Source organism: Caretta caretta, chromosome 6, assembly GCF_965140235.1.
Source record: "Caretta caretta isolate rCarCar2 chromosome 6, rCarCar1.hap1, whole genome shotgun sequence".
In the NCBI taxonomy this organism is placed as follows: Eukaryota; Metazoa; Chordata; order Testudines; family Cheloniidae; genus Caretta; species Caretta caretta.
This window is the reverse complement of record NC_134211.1, coordinates 80,261,818-80,272,903: the sequence shown is the minus strand read 5'-3', so window position 1 is coordinate 80,272,903 and position 11,086 is coordinate 80,261,818.

The window sequence follows — 11,086 nt, the reverse complement described above, 5'->3', positions numbered from 1 at the left end:
TGTTGAATAGAGGGGAACGATCACGTCCCTCGATCTGCTCGCTATGCCCCTACTTATACATCCCAAAATGCCATTGGCCTTCTTGGCAACAAGGGCACACTGCTGACTCATATCCAGCTTCTCGTCCACTGTCACCCCTAGGTCCTTTTCCGCAGAACTGCTGCCTAGCCATTCGGTCCCTAGTCTGTAGCTGTGCATTGGGTTCTTCCGTCCTAAGTGCAGGACCCTGCACTTATCCTTATTGAACCTCATCAGATTTCTTTTGGCCCAATCCTCCAATTTGTCTAGGTCCTTCTGTATCCTATCCCTCCCCTCCAGCGTATCTACCACTTCTCCCAGTTTAGTATCATCCGCAAATTTTCTGAGAGTGCAATCCACACCATCCTCCAGATCATTTATGAAGATATTGAACAAAACCGGCCCCAGGACCGACCCTTGGGGCACTCCACTTGATACCGGCTGCCAACTAGACATGGAGCCATTGATCACTACCTGTTGAGCCCGACAATCTAGCCAGCTTTCTACCCACCTTGTAGTGCATTCATCCAGCCCATACTTCCTTAACTTGCTGACAAGAATACTGTGGGAGACCGTGTCAAAAGCTTTGCTAAAGTCAAGAAACAATACATCCACTGCTTTCCCTTCATCCACAGAACCAGTAATCTCATCATAGAAGGCGATTAGATTAGTCAGGCATGACCTTCCCTTGGTGAATCCATGCTGGCTGTTCCTGATCACTTTCCTCTCATGCAAGTGCTTCAGGATTGATTCTTTGAGGACCTGCTCCATGATTTTTCCAGGGACTGAAGTGAGGCTGACTGGCCTGTAGTTCCCAGGATCCTCCTTCTTCCCTTTTTTAAAGATTGGCACTACATTAGCCTTTTTCCAGTCATCCGGGACTTCCCCGGTTCGCCACGAGTTTTCAAAGATAATGGCCAATGGCTCTGCAATCACAGCCGCCAGTTCCTTCAGCACTCTCGGATGCAACTCGTCCGGCCCCATGGACTTGTGCACGTCCAGCTTTTCTAAAAAGTCCCTAACCACCTCTATCTCCACAGAGGGCTGGCCATCTCTTCCCCATTTTGTGATGCCCAGCGTAGCAGTCTGGGAGCTGACGTTGTTAGTGAAAACAGAGGCAAAAAAAGCATTGAGTACATTAGCTTTTTCCACATCCTCTGTCACTAGTTTGCCTCCCTCATTCAGTAAGGGGCCCACACATTCCTTGGCTTTCTTCTTGTTGCCAACATACCTGAAGAAACCCTTCTTGTTACTCTTGACATCTCTGGCTAGCTGCAGCTCCAGGTGCGATTTGGCCCTCCTGATAACATTCCTACATGCCCTAGCAATATTTTTATACTCTTCCCTGGTCATATGTCCAACCTTCCACTTCTTGTAAGCTTCTTTTTTATGTTTAAGATCCGCTAAGATTTCACCATTAAGCCAAGCTGGTCGCCTGCCATATTTACTATTCTTTCGACTCATCGGGATGGTTTGTCCCTGTAACCTCAACAGGGATTCCTTGAAATACAGCCAGCTCTCCTGGACTCCTTTCCCCTTCAAGTTAGTCCCCCAGGGGATCCTGGCCATCCGTTCCCTGAGGGAGTCGAAGTCTGCTTTCCTGAAGTCCAGGGTCCGTATCGTGCTGCTTACCTTTCTTCCCTGTGTCAGGATCCTGAACTCAACCAACTCATGGTCACTGCCTCCCAGATTCCCATCCACTTTTGCTTCCCCCACTAATTCTACCCGGTTTGTGAGCAGCAGGTCAAGAAAAGCGCCCCCCTAGTTGGCTCCTCGAGCACTTGCACCAGGAAATTGTCCCCTACGCTTTCCAAAAACTTCCTGGATTGTCTATGCACCGCTGTATTGCTCTCCCAGCAGATATCAGGAAAATTAAAGTCACCCATGAGAATCAGGGCATGCGATCCAGTAGCTTCCGTGACCTGCCGGAAGAAAGCCTCATCTACCTCATCCCCTTGGTCCGGTGGTCTATAGCAGACTCCCACCACTACATCACTCTTGTTGCACACACTTCTTAACTTAATCCAGAGACACTCAGGTTTTTCTGCAGTTTCGTACCGGAGCTCTGAGCAGTCATACTGCTCCCTTACATACAGTGCTACTCCCCCACCTTTTCTGCCCTGCCTGTCCTTCCTGAACAGTTTATAACCATCCATGACAGTACTCCAGTCATGTGAGTTATCCCACCAAGTCTCTGTTATTCCAATCACGTCATAGTTCCTTGACATCACCAGGACCTCCAGTTCTCCCTGCTTGTTTCCAAGGCTTTGTGCATTTGTATATAAGCACTTGAGATAACCTGTTGATCGCCCCTCATTCCCAGTATGAGGCAGGAGCCCTCCCCTCACAGACATTCCTGCCTGTGTTTCCTCCCGGTATCCCGCTTTCCCACTTACCTCAGGGCTTTGGTCTCCTTCCCCCGGTGAACCTAGTTTAAAGCCCTCCTCACTAGGTTAGCCAGCCTGCTCGCGAAGATGCTCTTCCCTCTCTTCGTAAGATGGAGCCCGTCTCTGCCTAGCACTCCTTCTTGGAACACCATCCCATGGTCGAAGAATCCAAAGCCTTCTCTCCGACACCACCTGCGTAGCCATTCGTTGACTTCCACGATTTGACGCTCCCTACCTAGGCCTTTTTTGGCTAAGAACAGGAATGGGAACAGGGACACAGGTGTAAGGCTCTGTGGTGTCAGAGCTGGGAAGGAGGACACAAAGGAAGGAAACTGGAATCATGCTTGCTGGAAGTTCACCCCAATAAACATCGAATTGTTTGCACCTTTGGACTCCGGGTATTGTTGCTCTCTGTTCATGTGAGAAGGACCAGGGAAGTAAGTGGGTGAAGGAATAAGCCCCCTAACAAGTAGGGAATCCCCTTTTGAAATTTTCTCATTTGGATATTCTAGTTTTCCCATGGGAAGTTTTGTTAATGTGGTAAAGTGTCTTCCTTCCCCCACCCCCACATTTTCCTACAATTTTTTACTCTTTTCCAACAGGACAAAGTTGGGAAAAAGTAAGAAAGTTTTGGAAAGTGGGAACCCTCCTCCCCGCATTTTTCACTTTTAAAAGTAACTTAAGAGATTAAGTGTTGAAAGTGTTATTTTAAAAATAGTAGTGTTCCTGTCTGTCTGAAAGCAATACTTCCATTTATTTGTTACTGATTTCAGGTGGTAAATGTTGAAAATCAGTCACAAAGTGGAGGGGAAAATAACTCAATTTTAAAACAAAAAAAATAACGTCTAAACAAATTTTAATTTTTCCCATTGATTTTTTTAAAATTGAAAGTAAAATTTTTCCTGCGTCCAAAAATTAAATAATTTTGACAACACTGTATTTTCTGATAAAAAACATTTCTTCAGAGAAAATTTGACCAGCTCTACTTCTCTGGTGTTACTGGCTGCAGTCTGAAGAACAGAACAGATTCTGATATCAATTAGACCAGCATAAGTCTGGAAAACTCCATTCAAATAACTGAATTTGTACTGGTACAATACACATCATAGGCTGTCCAAATATCATTAGCAGCCTAATTGCTCACTGGATTCACCTAGCCAGTAAAAGATTAAGGCAGGAATCTCAACAGGGTTACAAAAAAAAAAAAAAAAAACCAAACAAAACATAAGCCTTCCACTTCCAGCAATACAAAACAGCCCCCAAAGTGTTTTTACTTGCAATATGGTGACATTTTTGGGATTCAATCCAGACCAACGAAAGGTTTGCCACCATCTGCCCTGTAATCCTGAATGCCTTAAATGCTCTGTTGCTGTGGCTCACAGCCCAGACACCAACAGCCAGCAGACAAGCATGTAGCATCCTGTGTGGTGCGAAGCTTGCGGGTCTATTGGGACATCTAGATAGATTTATGTATAGTGCTGGGGAGGAGCCAGGGTACATGTAGGTACCAGTGACATAGGGAAGGATAGGAGAGAGGTCCTGGAGGCCAAATTTAGGCTGCTAGGTAAGAGATTGAAGTCCAGGACCTCCATGGTAGCATTCTCTGAAATGCTTCCAATTCCATGTGCAGGGCCAGTAAGACAGACAGAACTGCAGGGTCTCAATGCATGGAGGAAATGATGGTGTAGGGAGGAGGGATTTAGATTTATTAGAAACTGGGCAAACTTTTGGGAAAGAGGGAGCCTATACAGGAGGGATGGGCTCCACCTAAACCAAAATGGAACCAGATTGCTGGCATGAAAAAGGTAGTAGAGCATTTTTTAAACTAAGGGCTGGGGGAAAGCCGACAGGTGCAGAGGAGCACGTCATTTGCACAGAGACATCCCTTAGGGGAGGATCTATTAATGGAGATTCTCTATGTCCTAATAAGGAGGAGAGGATGGAAGATGATAAAATACCGGTAGGATCTGATGAGAAACAGTCAAATGAAAAAGAGTCCCATTCAATTCCATCATGTAATGGTAGGCAGCTAAAAAGTTACAAGTTTTTAAAATGCTTATATACAAATGCTAGAATAAGATGGGTGAACTAGAGTGCCTCATATTAAATGAGGATATTGATATAATAGGCATCACAGAAACTTGGTGGAATGAGGATAATCAATGGGACACAGGGTGACGAGATAGCAAGTGTGAAAAATTGGGATGGGGTGGGAGGTAATAGGCACTTATATAAGAAAAATCCACAAATATCGGAACTGTCCCTATAAAATCAGGACATCTGGTCACCCTAGAAACAGCAATACCAGGATATAAAATATATTGGAAGGACAGAACAGGTCATGCTGTGGAGGAGTGGCACTATATATGTGAAAGAAAGAGTAGAATCAAATGAAGTAAAAATCTTAAATGAACCAAACTGTACCATAGAATCTCTATGGATAGTAATTACATGCTCTAGTAAGAAGAATACAATGGTAGGGATATATTATCGACCACGTGACCAGGATGGTGATAGTGACTGTGAAAATGCTCAGGGAGATTAGAAAGGCTTTAAAAATAAAACACTTAATAATGGGGGATTTCAACTATCCCCATATTGACTGGGTACATGTCAACTCAGGATGGGATGCACAGATAAAGTTTCTTGACATCTTAAATGACTGCTTCTTGGAGAAGGAGAGGAGAGGTTAATAAGGCTGGGAATTTTCATCTTGGAAAAGAGACGACTAAGGGGGGATATGATAGAGGTCCATAAAATCATGATTGGTGTGGAGAAAGTAAATAAGGAAGTATTGTTTACTCCTTCTCATAACACAAGAATTAGGGGGTCACCAAAAGAAATTAATAGGCAGCAGGTTTAAAACAAACAAAAGGAAGTATTTTTTCACACCACACAGTCAATCTGTGGAACTCCTTGCCAGAGGATGTTGTGAAGGCCAAGACTATAATGGGGTTCAAAAAAGAATTAGATAAGTTCATGGAGGATAGGTCCATCAATGGCTATTAACCAGCATAGGCAGAGAAGGTGTCCCTAGCCTCTGTTTGATGGAAGCTAGGAATGGGTGACAGGAGATGGATCACTTGATGATTACCTGTATTGTTCATTCCCTCTGGGGCACCTGGCCTTGGCCATTGTTGGAGGACAGGATACCAGGCTAAATGCACCTTTGGTCTGATCCAGTATGGCCATTCTTGTGTCCTGATGTTCTTATGTGTGTTTGTGTGCTGTGCAGCCCTGATTCAGCGCTCTTACCCCAGCAGCCTGTCTACAACACAACAGCCCTCCCTGGTCTTCAACAGCCTTGGTTACTACTTTCAGGGTGACCCCAACACACCCATATTCCAAATTCACCCAGAACTGTGTGCCCCTGAAGTTTCCAGGCAAGTAATAAGATTTGTTGCTCCTTTAAAGAGACAAAAATGCAGATCATCACTTTAACTGGAGCGAACAATCCTTTCAGGTCAAACACAGCACTGAGCTGGATTATAATAAAAATAAAACAAATTTCTTTCCAAAAGGACATAGGTTAAATGACACCAAGTAGAAGGGATTGAAGGTAGAATGCGTTAAAAGCAACCAAAAGTAAAAATACACTTTCTAATGGCTGAGACCTAATTTAACAAGCAACAGACTTTGCTCAAGGTAGTTTTCTTACCAATCATTCTTTGTCCACCATGGCTTTCAAGACCCTCTAGCCAGGACCCAATTAATAGAGCACACAGTGGTTGGTTCCTTTGTCTGCTCAGGTGCAGGATAAAGATGGAGTCTTTCATTGTCCCTTATATTTCCAAAGGAATTTTCTGTCCTGAAAGTCAGGAAGGCCTCCTGGGGATTCAGTCTCCTATGTCTCTATGGGATGCAGAAGCCATGTTAGTTCTCTATCTTTTGAGTTCAGTAAGTTTAGCCTGATGGCTTCGTTTACTGCTAAATATGTAAACTGATGTAAACCCACATTCCTTTGTTTAGGACAAACCTGTTAATCACCTTTACCTAGACTAAGCTCTCTGGCTTTAAACATATTCTGGGAACCTCACACAGAAAGAATTTATAACTTTACATATAATGTTGTTACATATGTTTTACAATGATATTATTGACCAATGTGTTCTTATTTTTCAAATGATACCTCAAAAGTCATATTTTGTACAAATATCATTGCAGTAGTATATAGGGTATGAGCCTAGGGTCAGATATAGTCTCATGAAAAAGTAAGGATTAATGTGCATTAGTCTTTCAGAAAGGCTATGAGAACTTGTGTTGGTATAAATGGCCTCTAGCAGAAGAGCCAAAAAGCATTTGTTGTCAGACTTTTAACCCCAGACGTATTTACAATCAACATACTTGACTGAGAACACAAATAATTCATTATCCTTAGTGAACTGATAAACTGAAATCATCATCTTTGGCACCAAATATTTGTCAAATCTATATGACACTGCTGGATCCATTATTAGGTAGGATGATTTTTGGCTCACCCCCACATTTATCTGCAGTTAATGGAGAACTTAAACATCTCTGTAGTTAGGGGCCAGTCTGAGATTCAGTTTTAGGTGGCCAGAAATAGATTTTGCCTTAATTCAGCAATCACTAAGATACTGCTGATTGGTATGAAGCACAGCTGGAGAGAAGAGACCTTTCCTAGCTTGCAATTGGAGCTATCTTTGTCAAAGTGTGTAGCTGTTATCTTAAGCTTTGCATTATACCACTTGAAGATTGTGGCCAGGAAAAAAAGCCTTCTAATTTTGATAATTTATTCAGCCATATTTTATTTAAATTGTACTGATTGCTACCAGCTCTGCTAGCTTTCCTTCTGCTGGTATGTGCCCTCCTCAATGGGCAAAAATGCACTGGCTAGACTTCCCTCAAGGGACAAATTGTTGATCATCATACTTCTGCACTGAAGTCATTGATCCAGACACACAAGTGAATGAGGACAAACACAGGGTTGGATTTTAAGTGGCAGGCTTCAACTTTATTAAATTTGCCACATACCGTCACATACCGGGCACTTTACATGGCTCCAGTGTGGGGCTTGCAGGGCTCCTACCATATAACCTATTCTACCTATTCTACTGAGATTCTACTCTGCCTATCCCTAGGACTCAGCTCGCTCTTCTGAATTCTATCAACCCCCTCTCCCCCGTGAAGGGGATAGTGGGTACTAAGTGGGGGACCTCAGCCCACAAAGGCACAAAGACACCCCCTATCCTGTGAGCACAAGGCCCATCAGCAAACTCCTCATTATACTTCTCTACTGAAATCACTGTATGTTCTGCAGTAACTATAGCAAATAGATTTTGAAGTAATAGTGTTTACTACACATACCCTAGAAAATCACTAATAATTTTTCTCATCTAAACTTCCCCCATGATTCACTAAAACCACGGGCCTATCCAACTCCCAATGAAGTTAATGGAAAAGCTTCCTTCTGTCATCAGTGATATAGGATCACTCTCTATGTCTGAAATCTTGATCCCACTGAAGCCAATGGAGCCTGGATTTGTCTTTAAAGTGCTTTGACTCAAGGCTTCCTGTTCTGTTTTAGCCCAGTTTCAATGTATTGATCACTGGTCTTCCTCGCTCCTGTCAAGACCATTGGGCTAGAGACGAGGTAAAGCTGGGGAGTGAAAGTTTGTAATTGTATGTCATTATGGTAACCAAGAAAGATGTACACCAGCTATGTGCACTGCCCAGAAAGGAAAAGTTTTTAATGTATGTTTTGTCCATAGGCCAGAAAAACATAGGGAAAAAAAGGATTGACTATTAGGATTAACTGGGAGGAATTTGAAAGCTTTTGGGGGACACTCATAGACTCATAGATATTAAGGTCAGAAGGGACCATTATGATCATCTAGTCTGACCTCCTGCACAATGCAGGCCACCGAATATGACCCACCCACTCCTGCAATAAACTTCTCACCTATGTCTGAGCTATTGAAGTCCTCAAATCATGGTTTAAAGACTTCAAGGTGCAGAAAATCCTCCAGCAAGTGACCCGTGCCCCATGCTGCAGAGGAAGGTGAAAACCTCCCAGGGCCTCTTCCAATCTGTCCTGGAGGAAAATTCCTTCCCAACCCCAAATATGGCAATCAGCTGAACCCTGAGCATGTGGGCAAGACTCACCAGCCAGATATCCAGGAAAGAATTCTCTGTAGTAACTCAGATCCCACCCTGTCAAAGTTCCTTCCCCACTCTGAACTCTAGGGTACAGATGTGGGGACCTGCATGAAAACCCCCCTAAGCTTATTTTTACCAGGTTAGGTTAAAACTTCCCCAAGGTACAAACTATTTTTACCTTTTGCCCTTGGACTTTATTGCTGCCACCACCAAGCATCTAACAAATATATAACAGGGAAAGAGCCCGCTTGGAAACATCTTTCCCCCCAAAATCCTCCCAAACCCTACACCCCCTTTCCTGGGGAAGACTTGATAAAAATCCTCACCAATTTGCATTGGTGAACACAGACCCAAACCCTTGGTTCTTAAGAACAATGAAAAAAAGCAATCAGGTTCTTAAAAGAAGAATTTTAACTGAAGAAAAAGTAAAAGAATCACTTCTGTAAAATCAGGATGGTAAATACCTTACAGGGTAATCAGATTCAAAACATAGAGAATCCCTCTAGGCAAAACCTTAAGTTACAAAAAGACACAAAAACAGGAATATACATTCCATTCAGCACAACTTATTTTATCAGCCATTTAAACAAAACAGAATCTAACGCATATCTAACTAGATTGCTTATTAGCCCTTTACAGGAGTTCTGACCTGCATTCCTGCTCTGGTCCTGGCAAAAGCAACACACAGAAAGAGAGAACCCTTTGTTTCTCCCCCCTCCAGCTTTGAAAGTATCTTGTCTCCTCATTGGTCATTTTGGTCAGGTGCCAGTGAGGTTATCCTAGCTTCTTAACCCTTTAGAGGTGAAAGGGTTTTTCCTCTGGCCAGAAGGGATTGAAAGGTGTTTACCCTTCCTTTTATATTTATGACACACCCCATCTAACATTTCATCACAGGCCATTGGGCCTATTTACTATGAATAGTTAACGATCAATTAATTGCAAAAATCATGTTATCGCATCATACCATCTCCTCCATAAACTTATTGAGTTTAATCTTGAAGCCAGATAGGTCTTTTGCCCCCACTGCTTCCTTTGTAAGGCTGTTCCAGAACTTCACTCCTCTGATGGTTAGAAACCTTCATCTAATTTCAAGTCTAAACTTCCTGATGGCCAGTTTATATCCATTTGTTCTTGTGTCCACATGGGTACTAAGCTTAAATAATTCCTCTCTCTCCCTGGTATTTATCCCTCTGATATATTTATAGAGAGCAATCATATCTCCCCTCAGCCTTCTTTTGGTTAGGCTAAACAAGCCAGTCTCCTTGAGTGTCCTTTCATAAGACGGGTTTTCCATTCCTCAGATCATCCCAGTAGCACTTCTCTGTACCTGTACTGACACTCCAATACACAGACCTAGTCAAATCAGAGTGGGTTAGGATGGAATACATTAATAACACATAGCAGTTAGGACTGGATGCAGGAAGTATGGTCCAGACTTCCTGTGTGACCCTGGGCAAATCATGTTAGCCAGGTCTACACTTAAAAGTTAGGTTGACATAGCTACGGTGCTCAGAAATGGATTACCTATAGCGACAGAAAAACCCTTTCTCTCTAGGAAAATTCTACACTACGCTCTACAACGGCATAGATGCTGTGCTGTAACTGTGCTGCTGCAGCACCCGTAGCTTAGACATGGTCTTTAGCTTCTCTGTGCCTCATCTGTAAAGGCGGATAGTAGCACTTTACTTCCCTACACTATGGGGGTGTTGTGGGTATAAATACATTAAAGACTGAGGGTCTCAGATACTGTGATAATGGAGGCCATATAAGGACCTACAATAAACAGATGTATTCATAGGGAAATTTGGAGCTATTTCAGTGCAGTTTTTTTATGTACACACTTTGAAAAGCTGGAGTGCTTGCTTTCAGCAGGGCTGGGTCTGCATTCTTATACAACTCAGTATTGGCCCAGGATATTTCCAACCTAGCAAACCTGGTGGAAAGAGCTAAGTGCCCACCTGCTTGTGTAATTTACCCAGAGGTAATATGCACAGATGGTCCAAAAAGGAGGAGTATTTTGTGAAAAAAAATTAGGCACATTTTTGTTTTCTCAATATTAAATTTTTATATTTTTCTTAGAAAAATCTGAAAAAATTAAAATGTTTTGTCTTTGAAACTGAAAAATGTTCAAGTTTTGTTTTGCCACTCTCCCTCTCTTTTTCTTCTCCTCTTTCCCATTTATTTTTCCTCGTGCCATTTTGGCAGTTAATGAGGGGGGAAGAGAGAAAAGAGAGAAGTACAAAAGAATTGAAAAACCTAAACATTGTCATTTTTGACTACTCAAAAATTTGTGATTGAATGTTACCATCCATAAAAAAACTGAAAATTTCAAAAAGATACACAAGCTAAATGTGAGTCAACAGTGTAACGCTGTTGCAAAAAAAATGAACATAATTTTAGGCTGTATTAGCAGGAGTGTTGCAGGCAAGACATAAGAAGTAATTCTTCCACTCTACTGCATGCTGATTAGGCCTCAACTGGAGTACTGTGTCCAGTTCCGGGTGCCACATTTCAGGAAAGATATGGACAAACTGGAGAAAGTCCAGAGAAGAACAACAAAA